Source organism: Pimephales promelas, assembly GCF_988280905.1.
Source record: "Pimephales promelas chromosome 3 unlocalized genomic scaffold, fPimPro1.hap1.1 SUPER_3_unloc_1, whole genome shotgun sequence".
NCBI classification, from domain to species: domain Eukaryota; kingdom Metazoa; phylum Chordata; class Actinopteri; order Cypriniformes; family Leuciscidae; genus Pimephales; species Pimephales promelas.
In genome coordinates, this window is record NW_028297295.1 from 393,956 (window position 1) to 407,500 (window position 13,545).

General features: G+C 46.5%; 61 non-coding genes across 61 annotated transcripts in view; all 61 read right to left on the reverse strand.

Annotated features, from left to right (window-relative positions):
• Window positions 1–10: 10 nt before the first annotated feature.
• LOC148963700 (5S ribosomal RNA) lies at window positions 11–129 on the reverse strand. Its single transcript, XR_016151949.1, has one exon. It is a non-coding gene; the product is annotated as a 5S ribosomal RNA (ribosomal RNA).
• A 92-nt stretch (window positions 130–221) lies between these two features.
• LOC148963701 (5S ribosomal RNA) lies at window positions 222–340 on the reverse strand. Its single transcript, XR_016151951.1, has one exon. It is a non-coding gene; the product is annotated as a 5S ribosomal RNA (ribosomal RNA).
• A 173-nt stretch (window positions 341–513) lies between these two features.
• Window positions 514–632, reverse strand: LOC148963702 (5S ribosomal RNA). The gene has a single exon (XR_016151952.1). It is a non-coding gene; the product is annotated as a 5S ribosomal RNA (ribosomal RNA).
• A 92-nt stretch (window positions 633–724) lies between these two features.
• Window positions 725–843, reverse strand: LOC148963703 (5S ribosomal RNA). Its single transcript, XR_016153227.1, has one exon. It is a non-coding gene; the product is annotated as a 5S ribosomal RNA (ribosomal RNA).
• Window positions 844–935: 92 nt separating this feature from the next.
• LOC148963704 (5S ribosomal RNA) lies at window positions 936–1,054 on the reverse strand. The gene has a single exon (XR_016151953.1). It is a non-coding gene; the product is annotated as a 5S ribosomal RNA (ribosomal RNA).
• A 92-nt stretch (window positions 1,055–1,146) lies between these two features.
• On the reverse strand, window positions 1,147–1,265 carry LOC148963705 (5S ribosomal RNA). Its single transcript, XR_016151954.1, has one exon. It is a non-coding gene; the product is annotated as a 5S ribosomal RNA (ribosomal RNA).
• A 171-nt stretch (window positions 1,266–1,436) lies between these two features.
• Window positions 1,437–1,555, reverse strand: LOC148963706 (5S ribosomal RNA). The gene has a single exon (XR_016151955.1). It is a non-coding gene; the product is annotated as a 5S ribosomal RNA (ribosomal RNA).
• Window positions 1,556–1,647: 92 nt separating this feature from the next.
• LOC148963707 (5S ribosomal RNA) lies at window positions 1,648–1,766 on the reverse strand. Its single transcript, XR_016151956.1, has one exon. It is a non-coding gene; the product is annotated as a 5S ribosomal RNA (ribosomal RNA).
• Window positions 1,767–1,858: 92 nt separating this feature from the next.
• On the reverse strand, window positions 1,859–1,977 carry LOC148963708 (5S ribosomal RNA). Its single transcript, XR_016151957.1, has one exon. It is a non-coding gene; the product is annotated as a 5S ribosomal RNA (ribosomal RNA).
• A 92-nt stretch (window positions 1,978–2,069) lies between these two features.
• On the reverse strand, window positions 2,070–2,188 carry LOC148963709 (5S ribosomal RNA). The gene has a single exon (XR_016151958.1). It is a non-coding gene; the product is annotated as a 5S ribosomal RNA (ribosomal RNA).
• Window positions 2,189–2,280: 92 nt separating this feature from the next.
• On the reverse strand, window positions 2,281–2,399 carry LOC148963710 (5S ribosomal RNA). The gene has a single exon (XR_016153229.1). It is a non-coding gene; the product is annotated as a 5S ribosomal RNA (ribosomal RNA).
• A 92-nt stretch (window positions 2,400–2,491) lies between these two features.
• LOC148963711 (5S ribosomal RNA) lies at window positions 2,492–2,610 on the reverse strand. The gene has a single exon (XR_016151959.1). It is a non-coding gene; the product is annotated as a 5S ribosomal RNA (ribosomal RNA).
• Window positions 2,611–2,702: 92 nt separating this feature from the next.
• On the reverse strand, window positions 2,703–2,821 carry LOC148963712 (5S ribosomal RNA). The gene has a single exon (XR_016151960.1). It is a non-coding gene; the product is annotated as a 5S ribosomal RNA (ribosomal RNA).
• Window positions 2,822–2,913: 92 nt separating this feature from the next.
• Window positions 2,914–3,032, reverse strand: LOC148963713 (5S ribosomal RNA). Its single transcript, XR_016151962.1, has one exon. It is a non-coding gene; the product is annotated as a 5S ribosomal RNA (ribosomal RNA).
• Window positions 3,033–3,124: 92 nt separating this feature from the next.
• Window positions 3,125–3,243, reverse strand: LOC148963714 (5S ribosomal RNA). Its single transcript, XR_016151963.1, has one exon. It is a non-coding gene; the product is annotated as a 5S ribosomal RNA (ribosomal RNA).
• Window positions 3,244–3,335: 92 nt separating this feature from the next.
• On the reverse strand, window positions 3,336–3,454 carry LOC148963715 (5S ribosomal RNA). Its single transcript, XR_016151964.1, has one exon. It is a non-coding gene; the product is annotated as a 5S ribosomal RNA (ribosomal RNA).
• A 173-nt stretch (window positions 3,455–3,627) lies between these two features.
• Window positions 3,628–3,746, reverse strand: LOC148963716 (5S ribosomal RNA). Its single transcript, XR_016151965.1, has one exon. It is a non-coding gene; the product is annotated as a 5S ribosomal RNA (ribosomal RNA).
• Window positions 3,747–3,838: 92 nt separating this feature from the next.
• Window positions 3,839–3,957, reverse strand: LOC148963717 (5S ribosomal RNA). Its single transcript, XR_016151966.1, has one exon. It is a non-coding gene; the product is annotated as a 5S ribosomal RNA (ribosomal RNA).
• Window positions 3,958–4,049: 92 nt separating this feature from the next.
• Window positions 4,050–4,168, reverse strand: LOC148963718 (5S ribosomal RNA). The gene has a single exon (XR_016151968.1). It is a non-coding gene; the product is annotated as a 5S ribosomal RNA (ribosomal RNA).
• A 92-nt stretch (window positions 4,169–4,260) lies between these two features.
• Window positions 4,261–4,379, reverse strand: LOC148963719 (5S ribosomal RNA). The gene has a single exon (XR_016151969.1). It is a non-coding gene; the product is annotated as a 5S ribosomal RNA (ribosomal RNA).
• A 170-nt stretch (window positions 4,380–4,549) lies between these two features.
• LOC148963720 (5S ribosomal RNA) lies at window positions 4,550–4,668 on the reverse strand. Its single transcript, XR_016151972.1, has one exon. It is a non-coding gene; the product is annotated as a 5S ribosomal RNA (ribosomal RNA).
• A 92-nt stretch (window positions 4,669–4,760) lies between these two features.
• On the reverse strand, window positions 4,761–4,879 carry LOC148963721 (5S ribosomal RNA). Its single transcript, XR_016151973.1, has one exon. It is a non-coding gene; the product is annotated as a 5S ribosomal RNA (ribosomal RNA).
• Window positions 4,880–4,971: 92 nt separating this feature from the next.
• On the reverse strand, window positions 4,972–5,090 carry LOC148963722 (5S ribosomal RNA). Its single transcript, XR_016151974.1, has one exon. It is a non-coding gene; the product is annotated as a 5S ribosomal RNA (ribosomal RNA).
• Window positions 5,091–5,182: 92 nt separating this feature from the next.
• Window positions 5,183–5,301, reverse strand: LOC148963723 (5S ribosomal RNA). Its single transcript, XR_016151976.1, has one exon. It is a non-coding gene; the product is annotated as a 5S ribosomal RNA (ribosomal RNA).
• Window positions 5,302–5,393: 92 nt separating this feature from the next.
• On the reverse strand, window positions 5,394–5,512 carry LOC148963724 (5S ribosomal RNA). The gene has a single exon (XR_016153230.1). It is a non-coding gene; the product is annotated as a 5S ribosomal RNA (ribosomal RNA).
• Window positions 5,513–5,604: 92 nt separating this feature from the next.
• LOC148963725 (5S ribosomal RNA) lies at window positions 5,605–5,723 on the reverse strand. Its single transcript, XR_016151977.1, has one exon. It is a non-coding gene; the product is annotated as a 5S ribosomal RNA (ribosomal RNA).
• A 92-nt stretch (window positions 5,724–5,815) lies between these two features.
• LOC148963726 (5S ribosomal RNA) lies at window positions 5,816–5,934 on the reverse strand. The gene has a single exon (XR_016151978.1). It is a non-coding gene; the product is annotated as a 5S ribosomal RNA (ribosomal RNA).
• A 92-nt stretch (window positions 5,935–6,026) lies between these two features.
• LOC148963727 (5S ribosomal RNA) lies at window positions 6,027–6,145 on the reverse strand. Its single transcript, XR_016151979.1, has one exon. It is a non-coding gene; the product is annotated as a 5S ribosomal RNA (ribosomal RNA).
• Window positions 6,146–6,237: 92 nt separating this feature from the next.
• Window positions 6,238–6,356, reverse strand: LOC148963728 (5S ribosomal RNA). The gene has a single exon (XR_016151980.1). It is a non-coding gene; the product is annotated as a 5S ribosomal RNA (ribosomal RNA).
• Window positions 6,357–6,448: 92 nt separating this feature from the next.
• Window positions 6,449–6,567, reverse strand: LOC148963729 (5S ribosomal RNA). The gene has a single exon (XR_016151981.1). It is a non-coding gene; the product is annotated as a 5S ribosomal RNA (ribosomal RNA).
• A 173-nt stretch (window positions 6,568–6,740) lies between these two features.
• Window positions 6,741–6,859, reverse strand: LOC148963730 (5S ribosomal RNA). The gene has a single exon (XR_016151982.1). It is a non-coding gene; the product is annotated as a 5S ribosomal RNA (ribosomal RNA).
• Window positions 6,860–6,951: 92 nt separating this feature from the next.
• Window positions 6,952–7,070, reverse strand: LOC148963731 (5S ribosomal RNA). Its single transcript, XR_016151983.1, has one exon. It is a non-coding gene; the product is annotated as a 5S ribosomal RNA (ribosomal RNA).
• Window positions 7,071–7,162: 92 nt separating this feature from the next.
• LOC148963732 (5S ribosomal RNA) lies at window positions 7,163–7,281 on the reverse strand. The gene has a single exon (XR_016151984.1). It is a non-coding gene; the product is annotated as a 5S ribosomal RNA (ribosomal RNA).
• Window positions 7,282–7,373: 92 nt separating this feature from the next.
• Window positions 7,374–7,492, reverse strand: LOC148963733 (5S ribosomal RNA). Its single transcript, XR_016151985.1, has one exon. It is a non-coding gene; the product is annotated as a 5S ribosomal RNA (ribosomal RNA).
• Window positions 7,493–7,663: 171 nt separating this feature from the next.
• On the reverse strand, window positions 7,664–7,782 carry LOC148963734 (5S ribosomal RNA). Its single transcript, XR_016151987.1, has one exon. It is a non-coding gene; the product is annotated as a 5S ribosomal RNA (ribosomal RNA).
• Window positions 7,783–7,874: 92 nt separating this feature from the next.
• On the reverse strand, window positions 7,875–7,993 carry LOC148963735 (5S ribosomal RNA). Its single transcript, XR_016151988.1, has one exon. It is a non-coding gene; the product is annotated as a 5S ribosomal RNA (ribosomal RNA).
• A 92-nt stretch (window positions 7,994–8,085) lies between these two features.
• LOC148963736 (5S ribosomal RNA) lies at window positions 8,086–8,204 on the reverse strand. Its single transcript, XR_016151989.1, has one exon. It is a non-coding gene; the product is annotated as a 5S ribosomal RNA (ribosomal RNA).
• Window positions 8,205–8,377: 173 nt separating this feature from the next.
• On the reverse strand, window positions 8,378–8,496 carry LOC148963737 (5S ribosomal RNA). The gene has a single exon (XR_016151990.1). It is a non-coding gene; the product is annotated as a 5S ribosomal RNA (ribosomal RNA).
• Window positions 8,497–8,588: 92 nt separating this feature from the next.
• On the reverse strand, window positions 8,589–8,707 carry LOC148963738 (5S ribosomal RNA). The gene has a single exon (XR_016153231.1). It is a non-coding gene; the product is annotated as a 5S ribosomal RNA (ribosomal RNA).
• A 92-nt stretch (window positions 8,708–8,799) lies between these two features.
• Window positions 8,800–8,918, reverse strand: LOC148963739 (5S ribosomal RNA). Its single transcript, XR_016151991.1, has one exon. It is a non-coding gene; the product is annotated as a 5S ribosomal RNA (ribosomal RNA).
• A 92-nt stretch (window positions 8,919–9,010) lies between these two features.
• On the reverse strand, window positions 9,011–9,129 carry LOC148963740 (5S ribosomal RNA). The gene has a single exon (XR_016151992.1). It is a non-coding gene; the product is annotated as a 5S ribosomal RNA (ribosomal RNA).
• Window positions 9,130–9,299: 170 nt separating this feature from the next.
• LOC148963741 (5S ribosomal RNA) lies at window positions 9,300–9,418 on the reverse strand. Its single transcript, XR_016151993.1, has one exon. It is a non-coding gene; the product is annotated as a 5S ribosomal RNA (ribosomal RNA).
• Window positions 9,419–9,510: 92 nt separating this feature from the next.
• Window positions 9,511–9,629, reverse strand: LOC148963742 (5S ribosomal RNA). The gene has a single exon (XR_016151994.1). It is a non-coding gene; the product is annotated as a 5S ribosomal RNA (ribosomal RNA).
• A 92-nt stretch (window positions 9,630–9,721) lies between these two features.
• LOC148963743 (5S ribosomal RNA) lies at window positions 9,722–9,840 on the reverse strand. The gene has a single exon (XR_016151995.1). It is a non-coding gene; the product is annotated as a 5S ribosomal RNA (ribosomal RNA).
• A 92-nt stretch (window positions 9,841–9,932) lies between these two features.
• Window positions 9,933–10,051, reverse strand: LOC148963744 (5S ribosomal RNA). The gene has a single exon (XR_016151996.1). It is a non-coding gene; the product is annotated as a 5S ribosomal RNA (ribosomal RNA).
• A 92-nt stretch (window positions 10,052–10,143) lies between these two features.
• LOC148963745 (5S ribosomal RNA) lies at window positions 10,144–10,262 on the reverse strand. The gene has a single exon (XR_016153232.1). It is a non-coding gene; the product is annotated as a 5S ribosomal RNA (ribosomal RNA).
• A 92-nt stretch (window positions 10,263–10,354) lies between these two features.
• LOC148963746 (5S ribosomal RNA) lies at window positions 10,355–10,473 on the reverse strand. The gene has a single exon (XR_016151998.1). It is a non-coding gene; the product is annotated as a 5S ribosomal RNA (ribosomal RNA).
• A 92-nt stretch (window positions 10,474–10,565) lies between these two features.
• Window positions 10,566–10,684, reverse strand: LOC148963747 (5S ribosomal RNA). Its single transcript, XR_016151999.1, has one exon. It is a non-coding gene; the product is annotated as a 5S ribosomal RNA (ribosomal RNA).
• Window positions 10,685–10,776: 92 nt separating this feature from the next.
• Window positions 10,777–10,895, reverse strand: LOC148963748 (5S ribosomal RNA). The gene has a single exon (XR_016152000.1). It is a non-coding gene; the product is annotated as a 5S ribosomal RNA (ribosomal RNA).
• A 92-nt stretch (window positions 10,896–10,987) lies between these two features.
• LOC148963749 (5S ribosomal RNA) lies at window positions 10,988–11,106 on the reverse strand. The gene has a single exon (XR_016152001.1). It is a non-coding gene; the product is annotated as a 5S ribosomal RNA (ribosomal RNA).
• Window positions 11,107–11,198: 92 nt separating this feature from the next.
• Window positions 11,199–11,317, reverse strand: LOC148963750 (5S ribosomal RNA). Its single transcript, XR_016152002.1, has one exon. It is a non-coding gene; the product is annotated as a 5S ribosomal RNA (ribosomal RNA).
• Window positions 11,318–11,490: 173 nt separating this feature from the next.
• LOC148963751 (5S ribosomal RNA) lies at window positions 11,491–11,609 on the reverse strand. Its single transcript, XR_016152003.1, has one exon. It is a non-coding gene; the product is annotated as a 5S ribosomal RNA (ribosomal RNA).
• Window positions 11,610–11,701: 92 nt separating this feature from the next.
• Window positions 11,702–11,820, reverse strand: LOC148963752 (5S ribosomal RNA). The gene has a single exon (XR_016152004.1). It is a non-coding gene; the product is annotated as a 5S ribosomal RNA (ribosomal RNA).
• Window positions 11,821–11,912: 92 nt separating this feature from the next.
• LOC148963753 (5S ribosomal RNA) lies at window positions 11,913–12,031 on the reverse strand. The gene has a single exon (XR_016152005.1). It is a non-coding gene; the product is annotated as a 5S ribosomal RNA (ribosomal RNA).
• Window positions 12,032–12,123: 92 nt separating this feature from the next.
• On the reverse strand, window positions 12,124–12,242 carry LOC148963754 (5S ribosomal RNA). The gene has a single exon (XR_016152006.1). It is a non-coding gene; the product is annotated as a 5S ribosomal RNA (ribosomal RNA).
• A 170-nt stretch (window positions 12,243–12,412) lies between these two features.
• On the reverse strand, window positions 12,413–12,531 carry LOC148963755 (5S ribosomal RNA). The gene has a single exon (XR_016152007.1). It is a non-coding gene; the product is annotated as a 5S ribosomal RNA (ribosomal RNA).
• Window positions 12,532–12,623: 92 nt separating this feature from the next.
• On the reverse strand, window positions 12,624–12,742 carry LOC148963756 (5S ribosomal RNA). Its single transcript, XR_016152009.1, has one exon. It is a non-coding gene; the product is annotated as a 5S ribosomal RNA (ribosomal RNA).
• Window positions 12,743–12,834: 92 nt separating this feature from the next.
• On the reverse strand, window positions 12,835–12,953 carry LOC148963757 (5S ribosomal RNA). The gene has a single exon (XR_016152010.1). It is a non-coding gene; the product is annotated as a 5S ribosomal RNA (ribosomal RNA).
• Window positions 12,954–13,045: 92 nt separating this feature from the next.
• On the reverse strand, window positions 13,046–13,164 carry LOC148963758 (5S ribosomal RNA). Its single transcript, XR_016152011.1, has one exon. It is a non-coding gene; the product is annotated as a 5S ribosomal RNA (ribosomal RNA).
• A 92-nt stretch (window positions 13,165–13,256) lies between these two features.
• Window positions 13,257–13,375, reverse strand: LOC148963759 (5S ribosomal RNA). Its single transcript, XR_016153233.1, has one exon. It is a non-coding gene; the product is annotated as a 5S ribosomal RNA (ribosomal RNA).
• Window positions 13,376–13,467: 92 nt separating this feature from the next.
• LOC148963760 (5S ribosomal RNA) overlaps window positions 13,468–13,545 on the reverse strand; it is a 119-nt gene continuing 41 nt past the window's right edge. The window contains exon 1 of the ribosomal RNA XR_016152012.1: window positions 13,468–13,545. This exon is cut by the window's right edge and continues 41 nt beyond it. This is a non-coding gene — a ribosomal RNA (5S ribosomal RNA).

Sequence of the window (13,545 nt, forward strand, 5' to 3'; positions counted from 1 at the left end):
CCAACAATAAAGCTTACAGCACCTGGTATTCCCAGGCGGTCTCCCATCCAAGTACTAACCAGGCCCGACCCTGCTTAGCTTCCGAGATCAGACGAGTTCGGGCGTTCTCAAGGTGGTATGGCCGTAAGCAAAATCTGCTGCCAAAATTGGGCTATTTGAATGGTTAGAACATTAGGGTAGTAAACCATATAAAGCTTACTAGGTCTCCCATCCAACAATAAAGCTTACAGCACCTGGTATTCCCAGGCGGTCTCCCATCCAAGTACTAACCAGGCCCGACCCTGCTTAGCTTCCGAGATCAGACGAGTTCGGGCGTTCTCAAGGTGGTATGGCCGTAAGCGAAATCTGCTGCCAAAATTGGGCTATTTGAAGAAAAAAAAAAGAGACTCTTTCAGGCTTTCTGAAGAAACTCAGAGACGATTTCAGGCATTTTGAGGGGGAAAAAAGACAATTTAGGATTTTTGAACCATTTCATTGACTCTTTTTTTTTTTTTTTTTTTTTTTAAACAATAAAGCTTACAGCACCTGGTATTCCCAGGCGGTCTCCCATCCAAGTACTAACCAGGCCCGACCCTGCTTAGCTTCCGAGATCAGACGAGTTCGGGCGTTCTCAAGGTGGTATGGCCGTAAGCAAAATCTGCTGCCAAAATTGGGCTTTTTGAATGGTTAGAACATTAGGGTAGTAAACCATATAAAGCTTACTAGGTGTCCCATCCAACAATAAAGCTTACAGCACCTGGTATTCCCAGGCGGTCTCCCATCCAAGTACTAACCAGGCCCGACCCTGCTTTGCTTCCGAGATCAGACGAGTTCGGGCGTTCTCAAGGTGGTATGGCCGTAAGCAAAATCTGCTGCCAAAATTGGGCTATTTGAATGGTTAGAACATTAGGGTAGTAAACCATATAAAGCTTACTAGGTCTCCCATCCAACAATAAAGCTTACAGCACCTGGTATTCCCAGGCGGTCTCCCATCCAAGTACTAACCAGGCCCGACCCTGCTTAGCTTCCGAGATCAGACGAGTTCGGGCGTTCTCAAGGTGGTATGGCCGTAAGCGAAATCTGCTGCCAAAATTGGGCTATTTGAATGGTTAGAACATTAGGGTAGTAAACCATATAAAGCTTACTAGGTCTCCCATCCAACAATAAAGCTTACAGCACCTGGTATTCCCAGGCGGTCTCCCATCCAAGTACTAACCAGGCCCGACCCTGCTTAGCTTCCGAGATCAGACGAGTTCGGGCGTTCTCAAGGTGGTATGGCCGTAAGCGAAATCTGCTGCCAAAATTGGGCTATTTGAAGAAAAAAAAAGAGACTCTTTCAGGCTTTCTGAAGAAACTCAGAGACGATTTCAGGCATTTTGAGGGGGAAAAAAGACAATTTAGGATTTTTGAACTATTTCATTGACTCTTTTTTTTTTTTTTTTTTTTTTAAACAATAAAGCTTACAGCACCTGGTATTCCCAGGCGGTCTCCCATCCAAGTACTAACCAGGCCCGACCCTGCTTAGCTTCCGAGATCAGACGAGTTCGGGCGTTCTCAAGGTGGTATGGCCGTAAGCAAAATCTGCTGCCAAAATTGGGCTATTTGAATGGTTAGAACATTAGGGTAGTAAACCATATAAAGCTTACTAGGTCTCCCATCCAACAATAAAGCTTACAGCACCTGGTATTCCCAGGCGGTCTCCCATCCAAGTACTAACCAGGCCCGACCCTGCTTAGCTTCCGAGATCAGACGAGTTCGGGCGTTCTCAAGGTGGTATGGCCGTAAGCAAAATCTGCTGCCAAAATTGGGCTATTTGAATGGTTAGAACATTAGGGTAGTAAACCATATAAAGCTTACTAGGTCTCCCATCCAACAATAAAGCTTACAGCACCTGGTATTCCCAGGCGGTCTCCCATCCAAGTACTAACCAGGCCCGACCCTGCTTAGCTTCCGAGATCAGACGAGTTCGGGCGTTCTCAAGGTGGTATGGCCGTAAGCAAAATCTGCTGCCAAAATTGGGCTTTTTGAATGGTTAGAACATTAGGGTAGTAAACCATATAAAGCTTACTAGGTCTCCCATCCAACAATAAAGCTTACAGCACCTGGTATTCCCAGGCGGTCTCCCATCCAAGTACTAACCAGGCCCGACCCTGCTTAGCTTCCGAGATCAGACGAGTTCGGGCGTTCTCAAGGTGGTATGGCCGTAAGCAAAATCTGCTGCCAAAATTGGGCTATTTGAATGGTTAGAACATTAGGGTAGTAAACCATATAAAGCTTACTAGGTGTCCCATCCAACAATAAAGCTTACAGCACCTGGTATTCCCAGGCGGTCTCCCATCCAAGTACTAACCAGGCCCGACCCTGCTTTGCTTCCGAGATCAGACGAGTTCGGGCGTTCTCAAGGTGGTATGGCCGTAAGCAAAATCTGCTGCCAAAATTGGGCTATTTGAATGGTTAGAACATTAGGGTAGTAAACCATATAAAGCTTACTAGGTCTCCCATCCAACAATAAAGCTTACAGCACCTGGTATTCCCAGGCGGTCTCCCATCCAAGTACTAACCAGGCCCGACCCTGCTTAGCTTCCGAGATCAGACGAGTTCGGGCGTTCTCAAGGTGGTATGGCCGTAAGCGAAATCTGCTGCCAAAATTGGGCTATTTGAATGGTTAGAACATTAGGGTAGTAAACCATATAAAGCTTACTAGGTCTCCCATCCAACAATAAAGCTTACAGCACCTGGTATTCCCAGGCGGTCTCCCATCCAAGTACTAACCAGGCCCGACCCTGCTTAGCTTCCGAGATCAGACGAGTTCGGGCGTTCTCAAGGTGGTATGGCCGTAAGCGAAATCTGCTGCCAAAATTGGGCTTTTTGAATGGTTAGAACATTAGGGTAGTAAACCATATAAAGCTTACTAGGTCTCCCATCCAACAATAAAGCTTACAGCACCTGGTATTCCCAGGCGGTCTCCCATCCAAGTACTAACCAGGCCCGACCCTGCTTAGCTTCCGAGATCAGACGAGTTCGGGCGTTCTCAAGGTGGTATGGCCGTAAGCAAAATCTGCTGCCAAAATTGGGCTTTTTGAATGGTTAGAACATTAGGGTAGTAAACCATATAAAGCTTACTAGGTCTCCCATCCAACAATAAAGCTTACAGCACCTGGTATTCCCAGGCGGTCTCCCATCCAAGTACTAACCAGGCCCGACCCTGCTTAGCTTCCGAGATCAGACGAGTTCGGGCGTTCTCAAGGTGGTATGGCCGTAAGCAAAATCTGCTGCCAAAATTGGGCTATTTGAATGGTTAGAACATTAGGGTAGTAAACCATATAAAGCTTACTAGGTCTCCCATCCAACAATAAAGCTTACAGCACCTGGTATTCCCAGGCGGTCTCCCATCCAAGTACTAACCAGGCCCGACCCTGCTTAGCTTCCGAGATCAGACGAGTTCGGGCGTTCTCAAGGTGGTATGGCCGTAAGCGAAATCTGCTGCCAAAATTGGGCTATTTGAAGAAAAAAAAAAGAGACTCTTTCAGGCTTTCTGAAGAAACTCAGAGACGATTTCAGGCATTTTGAGGGGGAAAAAAGACAATTTAGGATTTTTGAACCATTTCATTGACTCATTTTTTTTTTTTTTTTTTTTTTAAACAATAAAGCTTACAGCACCTGGTATTCCCAGGCGGTCTCCCATCCAAGTACTAACCAGGCCCGACCCTGCTTAGCTTCCGAGATCAGACGAGTTCGGGCGTTCTCAAGGTGGTATGGCCGTAAGCGAAATCTGCTGCCAAAATTGGGCTTTTTGAATGGTTAGAACATTAGGGTAGTAAACCATATAAAGCTTACTAGGTCTCCCATCCAACAATAAAGCTTACAGCACCTGGTATTCCCAGGCGGTCTCCCATCCAAGTACTAACCAGGCCCGACCCTGCTTAGCTTCCGAGATCAGACGAGTTCGGGCGTTCTCAAGGTGGTATGGCCGTAAGCAAAATCTGCTGCCAAAATTGGGCTTTTTGAATGGTTAGAACATTAGGGTAGTAAACCATATAAAGCTTACTAGGTCTCCCATCCAACAATAAAGCTTACAGCACCTGGTATTCCCAGGCGGTCTCCCATCCAAGTACTAACCAGGCCCGACCCTGCTTAGCTTCCGAGATCAGACGAGTTCGGGCGTTCTCAAGGTGGTATGGCCGTAAGCAAAATCTGCTGCCAAAATTGGGCTATTTGAATGGTTAGAACATTAGGGTAGTAAACCATATAAAGCTTACTAGGTCTCCCATCCAACAATAAAGCTTACAGCACCTGGTATTCCCAGGCGGTCTCCCATCCAAGTACTAACCAGGCCCGACCCTGCTTAGCTTCCGAGATCAGACGAGTTCGGGCGTTCTCAAGGTGGTATGGCCGTAAGCGAAATCTGCTGCCAAAATTGGGCTATTTGAAGAAAAAAAAAGAGACTCTTTCAGGCTTTCTGAAGAAACTCAGAGACGATTTCAGGCATTTTGAGGGGGAAAAAAGACAATTTAGGATTTTTGAACAATTTCATTGACTCTTTTTTTTTTTTTTTTTTTTTAAACAATAAAGCTTACAGCACCTGGTATTCCCAGGCGGTCTCCCATCCAAGTACTAACCAGGCCCGACCCTGCTTAGCTTCCGAGATCAGACGAGTTCGGGCGTTCTCAAGGTGGTATGGCCGTAAGCAAAATCTGCTGCCAAAATTGGGCTATTTGAATGGTTAGAACATTAGGGTAGTAAACCATATAAAGCTTACTAGGTCTCCCATCCAACAATAAAGCTTACAGCACCTGGTATTCCCAGGCGGTCTCCCATCCAAGTACTAACCAGGCCCGACCCTGCTTAGCTTCCGAGATCAGACGAGTTCGGGCGTTCTCAAGGTGGTATGGCCGTAAGCAAAATCTGCTGCCAAAATTGGGCTATTTGAATGGTTAGAACATTAGGGTAGTAAACCATATAAAGCTTACTAGGTCTCCCATCCAACAATAAAGCTTACAGCACCTGGTATTCCCAGGCGGTCTCCCATCCAAGTACTAACCAGGCCCGACCCTGCTTAGCTTCCGAGATCAGACGAGTTCGGGCGTTCTCAAGGTGGTATGGCCGTAAGCAAAATCTGCTGCCAAAATTGGGCTTTTTGAATGGTTAGAACATTAGGGTAGTAAACCATATAAAGCTTACTAGGTCTCCCATCCAACAATAAAGCTTACAGCACCTGGTATTCCCAGGCGGTCTCCCATCCAAGTACTAACCAGGCCCGACCCTGCTTAGCTTCCGAGATCAGACGAGTTCGGGCGTTCTCAAGGTGGTATGGCCGTAAGCAAAATCTGCTGCCAAAATTGGGCTATTTGAATGGTTAGAACATTAGGGTAGTAAACCATATAAAGCTTACTAGGTGTCCCATCCAACAATAAAGCTTACAGCACCTGGTATTCCCAGGCGGTCTCCCATCCAAGTACTAACCAGGCCCGACCCTGCTTTGCTTCCGAGATCAGACGAGTTCGGGCGTTCTCAAGGTGGTATGGCCGTAAGCAAAATCTGCTGCCAAAATTGGGCTATTTGAATGGTTAGAACATTAGGGTAGTAAACCATATAAAGCTTACTAGGTCTCCCATCCAACAATAAAGCTTACAGCACCTGGTATTCCCAGGCGGTCTCCCATCCAAGTACTAACCAGGCCCGACCCTGCTTAGCTTCCGAGATCAGACGAGTTCGGGCGTTCTCAAGGTGGTATGGCCGTAAGCGAAATCTGCTGCCAAAATTGGGCTATTTGAATGGTTAGAACATTAGGGTAGTAAACCATATAAAGCTTACTAGGTCTCCCATCCAACAATAAAGCTTACAGCACCTGGTATTCCCAGGCGGTCTCCCATCCAAGTACTAACCAGGCCCGACCCTGCTTAGCTTCCGAGATCAGACGAGTTCGGGCGTTCTCAAGGTGGTATGGCCGTAAGCGAAATCTGCTGCCAAAATTGGGCTTTTTGAATGGTTAGAACATTAGGGTAGTAAACCATATAAAGCTTACTAGGTCTCCCATCCAACAATAAAGCTTACAGCACCTGGTATTCCCAGGCGGTCTCCCATCCAAGTACTAACCAGGCCCGACCCTGCTTAGCTTCCGAGATCAGACGAGTTCGGGCGTTCTCAAGGTGGTATGGCCGTAAGCAAAATCTGCTGCCAAAATTGGGCTTTTTGAATGGTTAGAACATTAGGGTAGTAAACCATATAAAGCTTACTAGGTCTCCCATCCAACAATAAAGCTTACAGCACCTGGTATTCCCAGGCGGTCTCCCATCCAAGTACTAACCAGGCCCGACCCTGCTTAGCTTCCGAGATCAGACGAGTTCGGGCGTTCTCAAGGTGGTATGGCCGTAAGCAAAATCTGCTGCCAAAATTGGGCTATTTGAATGGTTAGAACATTAGGGTAGTAAACCATATAAAGCTTACTAGGTCTCCCATCCAACAATAAAGCTTACAGCACCTGGTATTCCCAGGCGGTCTCCCATCCAAGTACTAACCAGGCCCGACCCTGCTTAGCTTCCGAGATCAGACGAGTTCGGGCGTTCTCAAGGTGGTATGGCCGTAAGCGAAATCTGCTGCCAAAATTGGGCTATTTGAAGAAAAAAAAAAGAGACTCTTTCAGGCTTTCTGAAGAAACTCAGAGACGATTTCAGGCATTTTGAGGGGGAAAAAAGACAATTTAGGATTTTTGAACCATTTCATTGACTCATTTTTTTTTTTTTTTTTTTTTTAAACAATAAAGCTTACAGCACCTGGTATTCCCAGGCGGTCTCCCATCCAAGTACTAACCAGGCCCGACCCTGCTTAGCTTCCGAGATCAGACGAGTTCGGGCGTTCTCAAGGTGGTATGGCCGTAAGCAAAATCTGCTGCCAAAATTGGGCTTTTTGAATGGTTAGAACATTAGGGTAGTAAACCATATAAAGCTTACTAGGTCTCCCATCCAACAATAAAGCTTACAGCACCTGGTATTCCCAGGCGGTCTCCCATCCAAGTACTAACCAGGCCCGACCCTGCTTAGCTTCCGAGATCAGACGAGTTCGGGCGTTCTCAAGGTGGTATGGCCGTAAGCAAAATCTGCTGCCAAAATTGGGCTTTTTGAATGGTTAGAACATTAGGGTAGTAAACCATATAAAGCTTACTAGGTCTCCCATCCAACAATAAAGCTTACAGCACCTGGTATTCCCAGGCGGTCTCCCATCCAAGTACTAACCAGGCCCGACCCTGCTTAGCTTCCGAGATCAGACGAGTTCGGGCGTTCTCAAGGTGGTATGGCCGTAAGCAAAATCTGCTGCCAAAATTGGGCTATTTGAATGGTTAGAACATTAGGGTAGTAAACCATATAAAGCTTACTAGGTCTCCCATCCAACAATAAAGCTTACAGCACCTGGTATTCCCAGGCGGTCTCCCATCCAAGTACTAACCAGGCCCGACCCTGCTTAGCTTCCGAGATCAGACGAGTTCGGGCGTTCTCAAGGTGGTATGGCCGTAAGCGAAATCTGCTGCCAAAATTGGGCTATTTGAAGAAAAAAAAAGAGACTCTTTCAGGCTTTCTGAAGAAACTCAGAGACGATTTCAGGCATTTTGAGGGGGAAAAAAGACAATTTAGGATTTTTGAACTATTTCATTGACTCTTTTTTTTTTTTTTTTTTTTTTAAACAATAAAGCTTACAGCACCTGGTATTCCCAGGCGGTCTCCCATCCAAGTACTAACCAGGCCCGACCCTGCTTAGCTTCCGAGATCAGACGAGTTCGGGCGTTCTCAAGGTGGTATGGCCGTAAGCAAAATCTGCTGCCAAAATTGGGCTATTTGAATGGTTAGAACATTAGGGTAGTAAACCATATAAAGCTTACTAGGTCTCCCATCCAACAATAAAGCTTACAGCACCTGGTATTCCCAGGCGGTCTCCCATCCAAGTACTAACCAGGCCCGACCCTGCTTAGCTTCCGAGATCAGACGAGTTCGGGCGTTCTCAAGGTGGTATGGCCGTAAGCAAAATCTGCTGCCAAAATTGGGCTATTTGAATGGTTAGAACATTAGGGTAGTAAACCATATAAAGCTTACTAGGTCTCCCATCCAACAATAAAGCTTACAGCACCTGGTATTCCCAGGCGGTCTCCCATCCAAGTACTAACCAGGCCCGACCCTGCTTAGCTTCCGAGATCAGACGAGTTCGGGCGTTCTCAAGGTGGTATGGCCGTAAGCGAAATCTGCTGCCAAAATTGGGCTATTTGAAGAAAAAAAAAAGAGACTCTTTCAGGCTTTCTGAAGAAACTCAGAGACGATTTCAGGCATTTTGAGGGGGAAAAAAGACAATTTAGGATTTTTGAACCATTTCATTGACTCTTTTTTTTTTTTTTTTTTTTTTTAAACAATAAAGCTTACAGCACCTGGTATTCCCAGGCGGTCTCCCATCCAAGTACTAACCAGGCCCGACCCTGCTTAGCTTCCGAGATCAGACGAGTTCGGGCGTTCTCAAGGTGGTATGGCCGTAAGCAAAATCTGCTGCCAAAATTGGGCTTTTTGAATGGTTAGAACATTAGGGTAGTAAACCATATAAAGCTTACTAGGTGTCCCATCCAACAATAAAGCTTACAGCACCTGGTATTCCCAGGCGGTCTCCCATCCAAGTACTAACCAGGCCCGACCCTGCTTTGCTTCCGAGATCAGACGAGTTCGGGCGTTCTCAAGGTGGTATGGCCGTAAGCAAAATCTGCTGCCAAAATTGGGCTATTTGAATGGTTAGAACATTAGGGTAGTAAACCATATAAAGCTTACTAGGTCTCCCATCCAACAATAAAGCTTACAGCACCTGGTATTCCCAGGCGGTCTCCCATCCAAGTACTAACCAGGCCCGACCCTGCTTAGCTTCCGAGATCAGACGAGTTCGGGCGTTCTCAAGGTGGTATGGCCGTAAGCGAAATCTGCTGCCAAAATTGGGCTATTTGAATGGTTAGAACATTAGGGTAGTAAACCATATAAAGCTTACTAGGTCTCCCATCCAACAATAAAGCTTACAGCACCTGGTATTCCCAGGCGGTCTCCCATCCAAGTACTAACCAGGCCCGACCCTGCTTAGCTTCCGAGATCAGACGAGTTCGGGCGTTCTCAAGGTGGTATGGCCGTAAGCGAAATCTGCTGCCAAAATTGGGCTATTTGAAGAAAAAAAAAGAGACTCTTTCAGGCTTTCTGAAGAAACTCAGAGACGATTTCAGGCATTTTGAGGGGGAAAAAAGACAATTTAGGATTTTTGAACTATTTCATTGACTCTTTTTTTTTTTTTTTTTTTTTAAACAATAAAGCTTACAGCACCTGGTATTCCCAGGCGGTCTCCCATCCAAGTACTAACCAGGCCCGACCCTGCTTAGCTTCCGAGATCAGACGAGTTCGGGCGTTCTCAAGGTGGTATGGCCGTAAGCAAAATCTGCTGCCAAAATTGGGCTATTTGAATGGTTAGAACATTAGGGTAGTAAACCATATAAAGCTTACTAGGTCTCCCATCCAACAATAAAGCTTACAGCACCTGGTATTCCCAGGCGGTCTCCCATCCAAGTACTAACCAGGCCCGACCCTGCTTAGCTTCCGAGATCAGACGAGTTCGGGCGTTCTCAAGGTGGTATGGCCGTAAGCAAAATCTGCTGCCAAAATTGGGCTATTTGAATGGTTAGAACATTAGGGTAGTAAACCATATAAAGCTTACTAGGTCTCCCATCCAACAATAAAGCTTACAGCACCTGGTATTCCCAGGCGGTCTCCCATCCAAGTACTAACCAGGCCCGACCCTGCTTAGCTTCCGAGATCAGACGAGTTCGGGCGTTCTCAAGGTGGTATGGCCGTAAGCAAAATCTGCTGCCAAAATTGGGCTTTTTGAATGGTTAGAACATTAGGGTAGTAAACCATATAAAGCTTACTAGGTCTCCCATCCAACAATAAAGCTTACAGCACCTGGTATTCCCAGGCGGTCTCCCATCCAAGTACTAACCAGGCCCGACCCTGCTTAGCTTCCGAGATCAGACGAGTTCGGGCGTTCTCAAGGTGGTATGGCCGTAAGCAAAATCTGCTGCCAAAATTGGGCTATTTGAATGGTTAGAACATTAGGGTAGTAAACCATATAAAGCTTACTAGGTGTCCCATCCAACAATAAAGCTTACAGCACCTGGTATTCCCAGGCGGTCTCCCATCCAAGTACTAACCAGGCCCGACCCTGCTTTGCTTCCGAGATCAGACGAGTTCGGGCGTTCTCAAGGTGGTATGGCCGTAAGCAAAATCTGCTGCCAAAATTGGGCTATTTGAATGGTTAGAACATTAGGGTAGTAAACCATATAAAGCTTACTAGGTCTCCCATCCAACAATAAAGCTTACAGCACCTGGTATTCCCAGGCGGTCTCCCATCCAAGTACTAACCAGGCCCGACCCTGCTTAGCTTCCGAGATCAGACGAGTTCGGGCGTTCTCAAGGTGGTATGGCCGTAAGCGAAATCTGCTGCCAAAATTGGGCTATTTGAATGGTTAGAACATTAGGGTAGTAAACCATATAAAGCTTACTAGGTCTCCCATCCAACAATAAAGCTTACAGCACCTGGTATTCCCAGGCGGTCTCCCATCCAAGTACTAACCAGGCCCGACCCTGCTTAGCTTCCGAGATCAGACGAGTTCGGGCGTTCTCAAGGTGGTATGGCCGTAAGCGAAATCTGCTGCCAAAATTGGGCTTTTTGAATGGTTAGAACATTAGGGTAGTAAACCATATAAAGCTTACTAGGTCTCCCATCCAACAATAAAGCTTACAGCACCTGGTATTCCCAGGCGGTCTCCCATCCAAGTACTAACCAGGCCCGACCCTGCTTAGCTTCCGAGATCAGACGAGTTCGGGCGTTCTCAAGGTGGTATGGCCGTAAGCAAAATCTGCTGCCAAAATTGGGCTTTTTGAATGGTTAGAACATTAGGGTAGTAAACCATATAAAGCTTACTAGGTCTCCCATCCAACAATAAAGCTTACAGCACCTGGTATTCCCAGGCGGTCTCCCATCCAAGTACTAACCAGGCCCGACCCTGCTTAGCTTCCGAGATCAGACGAGTTCGGGCGTTCTCAAGGTGGTATGGCCGTAAGCAAAATCTGCTGCCAAAATTGGGCTATTTGAATGGTTAGAACATTAGGGTAGTAAACCATATAAAGCTTACTAGGTCTCCCATCCAACAATAAAGCTTACAGCACCTGGTATTCCCAGGCGGTCTCCCATCCAAGTACTAACCAGGCCCGACCCTGCTTAGCTTCCGAGATCAGACGAGTTCGGGCGTTCTCAAGGTGGTATGGCCGTAAGCGAAATCTGCTGCCAAAATTGGGCTATTTGAAGAAAAAAAAAAGAGACTCTTTCAGGCTTTCTGAAGAAACTCAGAGACGATTTCAGGCATTTTGAGGGGGAAAAAAGACAATTTAGGATTTTTGAACCATTTCATTGACTCATTTTTTTTTTTTTTTTTTTTTTAAACAATAAAGCTTACAGCACCTGGTATTCCCAGGCGGTCTCCCATCCAAGTACTAACCAGGCCCGACCCTGCTTAGCTTCCGAGATCAGACGAGTTCGGGCGTTCTCAAGGTGGTATGGCCGTAAGCGAAATCTGCTGCCAAAATTGGGCTTTTTGAATGGTTAGAACATTAGGGTAGTAAACCATATAAAGCTTACTAGGTCTCCCATCCAACAATAAAGCTTACAGCACCTGGTATTCCCAGGCGGTCTCCCATCCAAGTACTAACCAGGCCCGACCCTGCTTAGCTTCCGAGATCAGACGAGTTCGGGCGTTCTCAAGGTGGTATGGCCGTAAGCAAAATCTGCTGCCAAAATTGGGCTTTTTGAATGGTTAGAACATTAGGGTAGTAAACCATATAAAGCTTACTAGGTCTCCCATCCAACAATAAAGCTTACAGCACCTGGTATTCCCAGGCGGTCTCCCATCCAAGTACTAACCAGGCCCGACCCTGCTTAGCTTCCGAGATCAGACGAGTTCGGGCGTTCTCAAGGTGGTATGGCCGTAAGCAAAATCTGCTGCCAAAATTGGGCTATTTGAATGGTTAGAACATTAGGGTAGTAAACCATATAAAGCTTACTAGGTCTCCCATCCAACAATAAAGCTTACAGCACCTGGTATTCCCAGGCGGTCTCCCATCCAAGTACTAACCAGGCCCGACCCTGCTTAGCTTCCGAGATCAGACGAGTTCGGGCGTTCTCAAGGTGGTATGGCCGTAAGCGAAATCTGCTGCCAAAATTGGGCTATTTGAAGAAAAAAAAAGAGACTCTTTCAGGCTTTCTGAAGAAACTCAGAGACGATTTCAGGCATTTTGAGGGGGAAAAAAGACAATTTAGGATTTTTGAACAATTTCATTGACTCTTTTTTTTTTTTTTTTTTTTTAAACAATAAAGCTTACAGCACCTGGTATTCCCAGGCGGTCTCCCATCCAAGTACTAACCAGGCCCGACCCTGCTTAGCTTCCGAGATCAGACGAGTTCGGGCGTTCTCAAGGTGGTATGGCCGTAAGCAAAATCTGCTGCCAAAATTGGGCTATTTGAATGGTTAGAACATTAGGGTAGTAAACCATATAAAGCTTACTAGGTCTCCCATCCAACAATAAAGCTTACAGCACCTGGTATTCCCAGGCGGTCTCCCATCCAAGTACTAACCAGGCCCGACCCTGCTTAGCTTCCGAGATCAGACGAGTTCGGGCGTTCTCAAGGTGGTATGGCCGTAAGCAAAATCTGCTGCCAAAATTGGGCTATTTGAATGGTTAGAACATTAGGGTAGTAAACCATATAAAGCTTACTAGGTCTCCCATCCAACAATAAAGCTTACAGCACCTGGTATTCCCAGGCGGTCTCCCATCCAAGTACTAACCAGGCCCGACCCTGCTTAGCTTCCGAGATCAGACGAGTTCGGGCGTTCTCAAGGTGGTATGGCCGTAAGCAAAATCTGCTGCCAAAATTGGGCTTTTTGAATGGTTAGAACATTAGGGTAGTAAACCATATAAAGCTTACTAGGTCTCCCATCCAACAATAAAGCTTACAGCACCTGGTATTCCCAGGCGGTCTCCCATCCAAGTACTAACCAGGCCCGACCCTGCTTAGCTTCCGAGATCAGACGAGTTCGGGCGTTCTCAAGGTGGTATGGCCGTAAGCAAAATCTGCTGCCAAAATTGGGCTATTTGAATGGTTAGAACATTAGGGTAGTAAACCATATAAAGCTTACTAGGTGTCCCATCCAACAATAAAGCTTACAGCACCTGGTATTCCCAGGCGGTCTCCCATCCAAGTACTAACCAGGCCCGACCCTGCTTTGCTTCCGAGATCAGACGAGTTCGGGCGTTCTCAAGGTGGTATGGCCGTAAGCAAAATCTGCTGCCAAAATTGGGCTATTTGAATGGTTAGAACATTAGGGTAGTAAACCATATAAAGCTTACTAGGTCTCCCATCCAACAATAAAGCTTACAGCACCTGGTATTCCCAGGCGGTCTCCCATCCAAGTACTAACCAGGCCCGACCCTGCTTAGCTTCCGAGAT